The sequence below is a fragment of the Pelobates fuscus genome, chromosome 1, assembly GCF_036172605.1.
Source record: "Pelobates fuscus isolate aPelFus1 chromosome 1, aPelFus1.pri, whole genome shotgun sequence".
Classification (NCBI taxonomy): Eukaryota; Metazoa; Chordata; class Amphibia; order Anura; family Pelobatidae; genus Pelobates; species Pelobates fuscus.
The window spans coordinates 402440445-402452729 of NC_086317.1; the positions used below are offsets into that span (position 1 = coordinate 402440445).

Here is a 12285-nt window from a genome sequence, read left to right on the forward strand (position 1 = left end):
GGTTCTGTGTGTTCCCCCTGTCTCCACAATCACAGGGTCTCCATTACAAGTAATAAATCCAGCCCTCTCCACCCCTACCTCCCCCAATACACATGGCTGCACCCCAGGGCTCCCAACAGCAGCAATCCATGCAAAAAAGGGCGCCCTGCACTATCCCCCTCCTCTTTATCATAAATATATAAATTATGCTAATTAAGACCATTGCATATTAACAAAATAAGGAAAATACTCCCCATTTTCCCTCATTCCCGGCATTTCTAAATATATGAAAAACATTCTTTAATAATGCATTAATTTTAATTCATACTCACCAATTAAGAGTCTTCCTTCTGATCCGATGATTTATATATCACCCTCTTTCGGGGGGGGGGGGTTGAAGAAGGGGGAGGGTGGGTTGAGTTTCACACCTCCCTTGCCGGGTGGCGAGGACAGGTCATTACTAATTCAGCTCACAGCTCACTTGGAGGGTGCTGGGGCTCCACACAAAGAAGGGATTGGGGGAGCATTTGCATTAGTAAAAAAAAAAAAAAAATGGGGGCCCCCCTTTTGAAAAGCAGGACCACCTTATTAATATTTAATTATATTTCCTCTATCCATCTCCAGTGATGGCTGCTAGAAGTGCCAGTTTTGCAGCACATGGAAGGGCAGCTAAGAATAGGAAATAGAAAAAAAAAGAAATAAATGCGCCGTCTCCTCTTATAAAGTTGAATGCAGTTTTTACATGAACATTTTTTTGCTGCTGCGTCATAAACATAATATATGCAGGACGAGCACTGCATACTGAGCTTTGAATATGGAGTGAGGAGCTAGAGGGAGCACTTGCTCTCTTAAAGAGCCATACTCTGGCAAAACAAAGTATCAGGCTGGCACTGGGGATGTGTTACTTAAGCTTGGCATTAGACAAGGGGTGCTAGGGGGGAAAGCATGGTTTTATTACTTGTTTTGCAGTTCTGCAGTAGTTGAGTTGGGCTGTGTTTTGTTCAGATGCTATACTAGAGAAACCAGAAGTGAAAAGGTCAAAGAGCATTCAAACCCTTAATAAGGAATCTGAATATATACAGGAATTTAACTCAGTCATGTTATGTATTAAATTCCTTCTTTACTACTTTAGCAGCAAAATAGTTAATGAAGTTTGGTGGAATAAAACAGACAATCAAACTTGATATGTAAATGCTCAGTAGAACTCACTAGAAAATGTAACAATCAACATGAAGCACAGTCTATACAAAAAGATGACACCCATTCAATATTCCTCTCTCTTGTCTGTTCCTTCAGGAACTTATAAATATTAAATATTTTACATGTTTGTTACTTTGTATTAGTTTTATGGAGATTTATCCATTACATTGCTATTTTTTTGCTTTTATACCCGTTTTCAGTGTAGTTTTGTCTGAATTCCCCTATGCTTGGGGAGTTTAGGTACTACCTTTATCTGAACGTTTGTTTGTTTATCAGTTCAGTGCTTGTGGTTCTTGTTTGCGACTGCACTTGGTGGGCATTTTATTAAATTTTTCCCATTCTGAAATCGCGAGTGGCGTTGCGTGTCTCGCAAGATTTCAGAGCTAGTTAGTTGACATCCTTTTACCCCCAGGTTAGCTCACAACTAGGTGTAGATTGTTTCCTCTTGAGTTTACCTCTCAGCTTTTTCACACAAACGTTTAAGTTTTTCATTACACTTTTTTTTTAAGGTTGTCTATATTTTGTTATGTAATACTGATACCGGAGAAACTGACGGAAGCAAAGCACAGAGAGATGGACACAGGTTTCTTCAGGAAGAAAGAGATCTTTATTCGATTCACCGACCGGGACTCAGAGGGACTAATGTCACCAAAAACAGCTAAAATCTGAGTCCTGATCGTACAGTGTAGGTCCCTTATATAGACATATAGCTCCTCCTATAATCAGTTCCACCTACATGTACTCTAACCCAATCAACAGAATAAAGACTAATTTCCTGTTTGACCACTTGGCTTGCCCAGCACAATGGAGGAGGGGAATACTCGGATATCCTGTATTCCTGCACATGCTCCTTACACTACTGATTGTATCGTTGCCACGTGCAACCAACCGACCGACACATCAGCATATACACGTGCACATACCACGTGGCAATCTCGGCCTACTAAATTTATTTTTACCGAGATTCCACCACATTCCCCCCTTTGATGCTTCTGATATTTCATAATCCCAGATGCATCACTTAATCAGGGTTTGCTTACACCTCAAGTTGCCATAAACCAGACTAGACTTTGCGACTCTCTAGAGATACAAACTCCTCAGCATTCCTCTTCCTGTACGTGTTCTCCTTGATTTAAAGCCTCGTACCTGCAAACAGCCATTATCTGTGCAGCGGCCTTTCTCTCTGCTATATTCTCTATAATGCTCTGCACAGACCTAACTACCAAAGGAATCAGACACGGCAGGAGGAGGCACAGCATCATGATTAGCATGACTCCACCTACCAGTGCCTTAAGTCCTCCAAGCTGCTCGTACCAATTACCAAACCAACTACTCGGATTATACCCTTTCCATACTTGAGTAGGCACATGTGCTAGTTTAATCATATGGCTAGTAAGCTCAGCTATTGCTTGCCCTTCATCATCTATTTGAAGACAATTGCTTAGATTAAACTTCCCACATACACCTCCCTCTACTGCCAATAGGTAATCCAAGGCTAATCTATTCTGGTAGACGGCTGTCCTCATCCTAGTGTTATGCTTTGCTAGGAGATTAAGCGCTTGTGATGTTTCATTGGTAATTATCTCAACCACTGCCTGTAATCTTATGATACGGTTAAGCATGTATATTGGGGTTCTGTATCCATAAGTACCATCCTCTGCCCACATAGCTGGCCCATAATAATCTATAATACACTGGGGAGGCCACTCATTATCTCCCCAGGTACCTATCTCTAGGGGTTCCCTTTTCTTTCTATGATTTACATCATACACTTTAACTCAAAAAGTCTCTCCTGTTTCAATTGGCAACAAGAAGAAGGATGGTTTGAGCATACCTAATACACATGCCCCTTCCCAGTCCTGTGGTAACTCCGAATAGGCTTTCTTACCACAGATCCAGTACAAATTTGCTGGAGCTTTCCAACTAGATGTAGCAGATAGGTCAAACCACACATCCTTTAAACTGGTATAAATTGCAAACGGATTAGGTAGTTCTGAGACATTTGAAGCTGACCACCAAGTTGTATCTTTTGTATCATCATTATAAGCTTTTTGCCCTAGACAAGTCAATTCTCCTACAGATGTATTAAACATTATTCCTTTCCTTGCTATGCAAACATAACCTATAATGGAGGTCTTTAATCGCCACTCAGATTTACCTCTAACACTCACTTGATAATCAGTTTGAGAAGATATTAACTGTTCAACTGTCTCAGAACCGGAATACATTACCTCCTTTGCTTCCCATGGCCATTGGTCTCCCATATTAGTACCTCCACACACATAGCAGTTGGTTACATTAAGACTACCAGCAATGCTTTCGGCTAGATCTATAAATACGTTTTTCGCATTATGGGGGGATCTTATTTTCCACACTCATCTCCTCATAGAAGGAATGAAAGACCTGATGGGTCTGGGTTGCCACAGTATCGGTCTCTATTCCTATAAATAATATTGTCCCAGGATCCAAACCTGATCCATATATCTGGAACCCAAATAAGTTCCCAAACCTATCTATGAATAGTTCTGGGTCATTGATAAGTATATGGACTGGGTTACACTCCCTAGACTTACAATATGGCTTGGTAGGCAACTTAGTGACGATCATATCCTTATCTACTGTCTGTCCCCAGGTTGCCCACCCCACACAAGACCAATACGGACAATAATTGTATTCTTTATTTGGGCATTTTGGATCTTTATATTTATACTTACTACTGGGGCAAATATACTTATCATTAGACCCATACGTTCTTTCCCATTTAAGATCGCCACGTACATTCCACGGTTTTCTACCACCTGATATCGCCTTACATGCATCAAATAGCAAAACACCTAGAGAATGTACTGTTTCTAGTATGGTCTTATTTATCAGGGTCCCCTGTGAGTCTCCATTCCGAATAGTCAACCAAATTGTACGGGGTTGATACTCAGGGCTAAAACACTTAGGTTCTCCTGCTCCTAAATGGCATACACTATAATCTATGCCTAAGTATCTACACTTAGATACATGTCCCTTACACTCATACTGGGAATGCCAAATAAGGGTCTGGGAAATGCGATTGCCGGTTTTCGTAGTCTTAATGCAAACCTCACAGCCTGGTGTGTCGGTACCTCTACCTTCTACCTTATTCACCTCTACCTGAATAATTAAAAACACACATAAATACATTATCAAATACATCACTCCTGACATCTTCTTCCTAACTCTTCGACCGTGCGATGGCACCTCAGCTTCCAGGATGTGAGGGCTGCAGGGAATGGAGTCCTTCTGATCCTCACTTTCCTTCAAGACACTCTGGCTATGAAACGTAGGCAGGTGGTCAGGCTTTATTGTGGCCGTCAAAACACCTACTTGTAGATTTTTGTTGATGTTCCTTTGTAACAGAACTCTTCTCAAAAATCACTTTCAATCCAACTGGATCACTCTCTTCAACCGGATCTTGCAGGGATTCTCAGGATCTGGTGTAGCCTGCCAAGAATCTGCTGATGCTGGTTTAACCCTGGAGTGATGAATCCACGGAATCACTTCGGCCACCTTTATAGCTGTTGGGGTAGACAAAAGAACAACATAAGGACCACTCCACTTAGGCCCTAACGGTACACTGTTCCACTCCTTTATCCAAACTTGGTCTCCTGGATGATAAGAATGGACAGATGGATAAATATTCACAGGTAACCTATCTTGTACCCATTTCTGTACCTCCTCCATAATTTTACCCAACTCTACAACCTGCTGCCGGGTAATTCCTTCTCCCAACTGACTCAAATCCCCCCTTAAGTTACTAAGTACAGGAGGTGGACGCCCATACATAATTTCAAAAGGTGAGAGACCCATCCTTCTGGTAGGTGTACTACGAATGCGCAACAGAGCTATTGGCAAAAGAACATTCCACTTGAGTCGGTTTTCTTGACACATTTTTGCCAATTGGCTCTTAATAGCTCTATTCATCCTTTCCACTTTCCCAGAACTCTGAGGCCTATATCCCGTATGAAGTTTCCACTTAATACCAAGCATATGAGTCAGTTGTTGTAGGCACTGGTGAACAGAGGCTGGACCATTATCTGATCCTATAGAACATGGTAGTCCATATCGGGTTATTATTTCCCACAGAAGAAATCGCACACCTTCTCCTGCTTTCTCTGTACGAGTGGGACATGCTTCTACCCATCCTGAGTAGGTGCACACAGCTACTAGTAGGTAACGATGTCCGCCGGATTTAGGCATTACCGTGTAGTCTATTTGGAGATCGGACATAGGGAGCCCTCCCATGTACTGGACTCCCGGTGGTTTCACTGGACCTTGCCTTGCGTTGTTTTTGGCACATAACACACATCTTCGTACAATGGCTTGAGTCAAGTTGGACAATCTTGGTATGTAGAAATGCTTCCTAAGAGATTCTTCCATACTATCTCTCCCGGAATGTGTCCCATTGTGATAGTTCTGGACAATTTCTACAGCTAGCGATGCAGGAATAACTATCTTTCCATCTTCTAACTGATACCAATTATTCTCCAAATATTTTCCAGCTTTAGTCTTTAACCACTCTTCTTCTTGAGCTGTATAAACTGGAGTCCACTGAGACAGAGGGGTCGGTATGAGAGCAGCTATACACTCCACATATTCCTGTTGTCCCGATTCAGCGGCACGCTTGGCTGCATTATCTGCCATCCGATTTCCTTTCACCACATCACCATCACCTTTCAGATGCGCTCGACAATGTATGATACCAACTTCCTTCGGCTCCCATACGGCTTCCAATAGTTGTAATATCTCAGCTGTGTACTTGATTTCTTTACCCTCTGAGTTCAGTAGTCCTCTTTCTTTATACAAGGCTCCATGGGCATGAGTGGTTAAAAACGCATACTTTGAGTCCGTATAGATGTTTACCCTCAATCCTTCAGCCAATTGTAACGCTCGTGTGAGTGCGATTAATTCTGCCTTCTGTGCCGATGTTCCTTTTGACAATGGCCGAGCTTCTATCACCTTGTCTATGGTTGTCACTGCGGATCCTGCGTAGCGAATCCCTTCTTTCACGTAACTACTGCCGTCTGTATAGTACTGGACATTGGGGTTCTGGATGGGAAAATCACGAAGGTCCGGTCTGCTTGAGAACACTTCATCCATCACCTCCAGGCAATCATGTTGACTCTCAGTAGGTTGTGGCAAAAGGGTAGCTGGGTTCAAGGTATTGACAGTTTCAAGATGCACTCTCGGGTTCTCACATAACATGGCTTGATACTTAGTCATACGGCTATTGCTAAACCAATGATTGCCTTTATAGTCTAGCAACGTCTGTACTGCGTGCGGGACTCCTAACCCAGTTCCTGACCCAGAGTCAGCTTGTCAGCTTCGGCTACCAGCAGGGCGGCGGCAGCTACGGCTCTTAGACAAGGTGGAAGACCACTGGCCACTGCATCCAGTTGTTTAGACATATATGCAACAGGTCGTTGCCGTGATCCCAAGTACTGTGTCAGTACTCCCACAGCCATCCTTCTTTGCTTGTGTACATATAAGTAGAATGGACGTGTATGATCAGGTAGACCTAATGCTGGGGCGCTCATCAATGCCTTCTTAACATCCTCAAATGCCTTCTGCTGTTCGATGGTCCACAGGAAGGGATCGTGTTCTGTGCCTTTTATAGCTGCATAAAGGGGTTTCGCCAATATCGCATAACTGGGAATCCATATCCTGCAGAAGCCTGCTGCCCCCAAGAACTCTCGCACTTGTCTTCTATTCTTGGGTGTTGGTATTTGGCATACAGCTTATTTTCTCTCAGGCCCCATTATCCTTTGACCTTCAGAGATATGGAATCCCAGATACTTGACAGTTGGCTGACACCACTGAGCTTTCTTCCTGGACACCTTGTATCCTGCCTTCCAAAGAATGTGCAGTAAATCATATGTTGCTTGCTGGCATCTCTCTTTTGTAACTGCCACTATCAACAAATCATCTACGTATTGTAGTAGTACACATTCTCCTGGGATGGACTTAAAGTCTAGTAAGTCCTGACTTAATGCTGATCCAAATAGGGTAGGTGAATTTTTAAACCCTTGGGGCAATCTTGTCCAAGTCATCTGGCATTTCGAGCCCGTTACAGCATTTTCCCATTGGAATGCAAAGATACACTGGCTTTCTGTAGCAATTCGTAGGTAAAAGAAGGCATCTTTAAGGTCCAAAACTGTAAAGTAAGTAGCCCCACCCGGAATTTAAGGCAAGCAGGTTATATGGATTGGGCACAACTGGATGTATACTTACTACCGCATCATTGACTGCTCTTAAGTCCTGCACAGGGCGATACTCATCTGTCCCAGGCTTTTGAACAGGCAACAATGGGGTGCTCCAGGGGGAAGTACATAATTTTAGGATACCATACCTTATGAACTTATCCAAATAAGACTTTATGTTCTTCTTTGCCTTTTGGGGAATATGGTATTGTCTTAGGCTCACTGGATAAACCCCAAGTTTTAGTTCAATCCGTATAGGTGGGATATTGCGAGCAAGTCCTGGTGGGTTACTCACTGCCCACACTCCTGGTATGTTAAACAAGGATTCATCACTCCTAGGGTTTTGGCTGGTCAACAATGTATAAAGTCGCCACTCTTCTTCTTTCGGTATTGATATTGTCATTATACCTGAGGGTTCTTTAAACTTCAAGGATATCGTTCCGTTAGGCAGAAATGTTATCTGTGCTTGTAACTTCGATAACAAATCTCGTCCTAGAAGTTGGACTGGACATTCAGGCATGTAAAGGAGCTGATGTTTTACTACGTGGCCTCCCAGTGTACAGAGTCAACTTTTAAGAACCGGTTTAGCAGCACTCCTCCCAGTTGCTCCTATTACAGTGATAGTTCTTCCTGAAGGAGGAGCGACTAGGTTAGTCACCACAGAATGTTCAGCACCAGTGTCGATCATGAAATAACTCCTTTTTCCCCCTATTACTACATCGACCATAGGCTCCGCTCGGCCAAGGGGGATGGAGCCCGGTCGGTATCAATAGTCCTCCATGACAGTGTCAGCCAAACCCACAAAGTCTCTATCTTCTCTTTCTCGGGGTCTCTGCGCTGCTGGGTAATACCTATCCCCATGAGTGCTTCCTCTATTATTCCCAACATTTCCTCCAGGGCCTCCTCCTCCTCTCGCTCTGCCTCTATAATTATTACTATATCCTGCCCTTGTTCTATCTCTCTCATATTGTTCCCTCAGTGGACACTCACTTCTCCAATGCCCTTCTTCCTTACAGTATGCGCATTGGTTCCTACTTAAAGGCTCCCTATTCCGCTTTTCTCAGTTCCCCTATACACTTCCTTTTCCCTTCTATCTACACCCGCGATAGCTACTGCTAACATGTCTGCTTTCCTTCTCATCTTTCGCTCTTCTTCCTTTTTCGTCTCTGTCTCCCTATTCATATAAACCTTATTTGCTATCTCCATTAGTTGAGTTATAGACATCCCTAGTCTAAGTCTTCCAGTTGAATAAATCAGTAGTGGTAAAGGGAACATAGACAAATACGGGATCAGCATGTTGTAACTGGCCCTCACCGTTAATATGTGTCGGGCCCGGGGTCAGTCGGAGAGGCATTTGATAATGTCGGGGTTGGAGGGTACCGGTCAGTTGTCGGGTTAGTATGGGGCTTCGTTGAGGAAGGTCAGTTATGGGTTCCGGTCGAGGGGTAGTAAGACGAGGGGAAGGGGACGCTTTTTCTTTACTGAAGGGAAGATCAGTAAGTAGAATATTCCGGGCCGGGCTGGGAGGAGCCTGACCAGGAACCAGAAATGACGCCAAATCTGGATAGGTGGTGTTAATAGGGGTAGGTACCGGAAGGGGAGGGTTTAAAGCAAGTGGGCTAGACTCTGAGCTAGAGGAGGGGGTAGGTGGAGACAACGGAGCAAGAGGAGTAGTATTACTAACAGCGCCTCCTCTTCCTCTTCCTGTAGAGGAGGAGTAAGGGGGTGGCAAGAGGATCTCTGACTCAGGGGGCGTGTCCAGAACGGGTGTAATCTCGGCCTTGGTGGACAAACGAGTTCTGGCCAACAGGAGGCGACATTGCTCCTCGTTGCATACCCTGATCCATTTTGGCAAGTCATCTATGGCAACAATCAATATATACGGAAACTGGCCGTAAATTTCAGGCCTACCCGATACAGCCACGTGTACGCGCTGCACCAGATTAGGATCAAGACTATTACGTGGAGGCCATGCAGCCACCAGGGTAGGCCATTCCCTACTACATAAAGTAGTCAGGCGTTTTCTTTACTCCAAAATCATGTACATTGTATCCCTTTTTGAAGTTCTTTAACATGCATTCTAAGGGATCAATGATCTTTGAATCCGACGCACCCATACTTAGCAACGGAGCGTCGTCTCCAATAGAAGCAAAACAAACACTTCCAACAGTCACACCCGTTCCCCTTGGCAACAGCACCACGTGGAATTCCCGTACACACACAGCTGTTACACCAGTCACTAAATAACTATTACTGTACCTTTTGGTGAAACTATGCAATCACCCACATTATAATTCTCAGTATTTAAATTACCCGTCTATAACATGCCCTAGTAACATCGTCTTTACAAACAGTAGTTATAGTACGGCTAGCATTGGTTAAAGTACAATTTTTAAAGTCACAGTTCAGTTAGTAGTGGTTATGATGTTAAACATACAACATGAACGACAGTTATTAGTGGTTATTTACAGTATCAGTAATTATAATACATGGTTATGGTACCGTGCGCTATGATACAGTTACACACTATTCACACTCTCGCTAGACGGCAGAGCTCACGCTATCTAGCAAGATATACACTCTACTACAATAAGTTTTAACACATTTACAGTTTCCCAACTAATCTATTGGCCAGTACCTCGAGGGACTACCTAAAACTATTTACATCCGTTTTGGTTAGCCGTCGCTGCCCAAGCACCACATATAGCGAACTAGAGGGCGAAATTTACAACAGAACCCTCTTAGTCTATCTACTCTATCAATAGTCTAGTGGTTTCCAGATTTACACGCCTTCCCACTTAGCCAAGATAGGTTGAGATCTAGCGGACAGAATATACAACAGGCTCCGCTTAGTCTCCCGGTCCCTCCGACCCAGCGAACGAAATATACACCCTAGATACGCTAGTCTAGACAAGACACTTGGGCTTGGGCTATTTACACAGGACCCAGCCTGACTCCAAACCAAGATTAAACAAGCTGACTACAGGGCGTTTAATTACGAGCGGTGCGCCTTCGCTCCTTCCCTCAACTTGAGGGGGCCAATTCCATACACAATTCCAGATACAAACCCCTTATGGGCCTACCGCACAATCGGTATCCAATACCCCTAGTGGGTCCACCGTCTAAAACAGTAGTCGTCTTACCTCCTCGTTCCTGATCCTGAGTTCACACTCATCGACGGGGGCACCCCAGCACTTACTACGTAGAGGCCGATGATCTCCTGGATAACAGGCCAGTGGCGCCGAGACCAGGGCCGGATTAACATAGGGGCTGATGGAGCTGCAGCTCCAGGCCCAGGCCCATGGAATAGGCCCATGAAAAAATAAAAAAAAAATATTTACACACTACTCTTAGGTTTGCCACCTGACTGGTATTTTACTGGCACAGCCGGTATTTGAAGCTGCCTGGCTGTGCCAGTATTGCAGTAATACCGGCAATACAAATGCAGGTATTTTTCTCAGAATAAATGGAGATTACTCTGCAATACCAGCACCAGCCAGTAGGCGTCACTGTGTGTGGAGAGAGGCAGGGATAGGAAGTTACAGCATATCCCTGCCTTTCTCTACTACTCACTGATCCGTGGGGGAGCAGCAACACAGCACAGAGTCCAGACAGCAGCTCTACAGCTCAGGTAAGTGAGAGAGGGGGGAAAGGCAGCAGGGACACATGGGGACACTGAGACACTAGGGGACACATGGGGACACTGAAACACTAGGGGACATTGAGACACTAGGGGACATATGGGGGCACTGAGAAACTAGGGGACACAGACACTAGGGGACACTGAGACACTAGGACACATGGGGACACAGACACTGGGAGACCTGGGAACACTGAGACACTTGGGGACACTGGAAAACATGGGGACACTGAGACACTAGGGGACACAGACACTAGGAGACACATGGGGACACAGACACTAGGGGACACTGAGAAACTAGGACACATGGGGACACAGACACTAGGAGACCTGGGAACACTGAGACACATTGAGACACTGAGACACATTGAGACGCTGAGACACATTGAGACGCTGAGACACATGGGGATGCTGAGACACATGGGGATGCTGAGACACATGGGGATGCTGAGACACATGGGGATGCTGAGACACATGGGGATGCTGAGACACATGGGGATGCTGAGACACATGGGGATGCTGTGAGACATAGGGACATTGGGAGACATTGGGACACGGAGACATTATGTCCTCATGTCTCCCAGTGTCCCCATGTCCCCCAGCCAGTGTCCCTAGTGTCCCCAAGTCTCCTAGTGTCCCTATATGACCCAGTGTCCCTATATGACCCAGTGTCCCCATGTCTATGTCCACAACTGTCCCCATGTCTCCCAGTGTCCCCAAGTGTTGGTCTCCCAGCCAGTATCCCCTAGTCTCCCATTGTTCCCTAGTCTCCCAGTGTCTGTGTTCCCATGTCTCTGTGTCCCTAGTGTCTTAGTGTCTTAGTGTCCCTAGTGTCTTAGTGTCCCCAAATGCTTCAGTGTCCCCATGCCTCCCAGTGTCTGTGTTCCTAGTGTCTCAGTGTGCCTAGTGTCCCCATGTCTCCCAGTGCCCCTATATGTCCCAGTGTCCCCATGTCTATGTCCACAGCTGTCCCCATGTCTCCCAGTGTCCCCAAGTGTATGTCTCCCAGCTAGTGTCCCCAGTGTCCCCATGTCTCCCAGTGTCTGTGTCCCTAGTGTCTCAGTGTCCCCATTTCTCCCAGTTTCCCTAAATGTCTGTGTCCCCATGTCTCACTGTGTTCCCAGTATCCTAGTGACATGGGGACACACTGAGACATTAGGACACTGGGTGACTTGCGAGACTGAGACACTGGGAGACAGGGAGACAGTGGGAGCAATCCATCTATACAGCAGAATCAAA

General features: G+C 45.0%; 2 protein-coding genes across 3 annotated transcripts in view; both read right to left on the reverse strand.

Annotated features, from left to right (window-relative positions):
• Positions 1-707, reverse strand: part of POU6F1 (POU class 6 homeobox 1) — a 106534-nt gene extending 105827 nt beyond the window's left edge. The window contains exon 1 of one of the 2 annotated variants that reach the window (XM_063428036.1): positions 312-707. The gene's annotated coding sequence lies outside the window, so the exon portion shown is untranslated. The remainder of the gene's footprint in view (positions 1-311) is intronic. The other variant, XM_063428024.1, reaches the window with a different exon arrangement.
• Positions 1-12285, reverse strand: part of BIN2 (bridging integrator 2) — a 281878-nt gene that overhangs the window by 50048 nt on the left and 219545 nt on the right. The gene's annotated exons all lie outside the window — the stretch shown is intronic.